General features: G+C 65.4%; 1 protein-coding gene across 1 annotated transcript in view; it reads left to right on the forward strand.

The window, feature by feature from the left end:
* Positions 1 to 873, forward strand: part of MYO7B (myosin VIIB) — an 81747-nt gene that overhangs the window by 47242 nt on the left and 33632 nt on the right.

The following is an 873-nucleotide window of genomic DNA, read 5'->3' on the forward strand; positions in this document are numbered from 1 at the left end:
GCTCGCTCTTGGGCAGGTGAATGAAGCAGCCCCCCCCCCTCACCTGGGGGCCCAGCATCACAGAGGCCGCCTCGGTCCTGCTGCCTTCAGGCCTCGGGTCGCAGTGGGTCAGAGAGGCCCTGGAGGAAACCCCTGCCTTGGATGGTGGGCAGAGGTCAGATAGGGAGGCCGCCGTAGCCATCCAAGCGCCCTCCCGTCCCTGCCACCCTTCCCTGCCCCTCCACTGCCTCCTCCCCCTGAGCCCTGCTCACCGGACCCAGGGCCTCCCGGGCGCCCTCTAGCAGCCCATTCACTACGCAGGTCTGTGCTGGGGCCTGGGGCACGGGCCTGAAGCAGGAAGCAGTGGCTTCCGAGTCCCTTGGAGGGAAGGCCCTCCCCAGGGCGGGACACAGGAGTAAGAGGGTAACTGCTGGGAGGATGGGGGAGAGGGGGCAGGAGAGGCCCTCCCCTCCACCTTCTTCCTCTCCGGCTGCTCCTTGAAGCCACAGCAGAGGCCTGGCCGCTCTGTGTCCCCAGTGCCCACCCAGGCACACGAGAGGCTCCGTGCTGCTTGACCCGAGGCTGACGCAGGCCCCCGAGCCCTGGCCTCGCCCGCCTGGCCGCTGCCTAAGGCCAGCTGCTCTCCGTTCTACAACACAGTCCCTGCCACAGGGTCAGGGTGGCAGCGGGCACAGGGTCAGGGGAGCTCAGTGAGAGGGAGAGTCGCCGCCCAGGGCTGACTCTCACACCGAGTCCTACTCCAAGGCCAAAGGGAACATTTTTCCATTGAGACTGGCAGGAGCCCATAACACAGTTGACTGCACCATTCACATGAATTTGGGGAAATAAACCAACTTCCAGGAAACGTTTGCCCCCCTTGGGTTCTCCAGAGCA

Source organism: Myotis davidii, unplaced genomic scaffold (assembly GCF_000327345.1).
Source record: "Myotis davidii unplaced genomic scaffold, ASM32734v1 scaffold1844, whole genome shotgun sequence".
Classification (NCBI taxonomy): Eukaryota; Metazoa; Chordata; class Mammalia; order Chiroptera; family Vespertilionidae; genus Myotis; species Myotis davidii.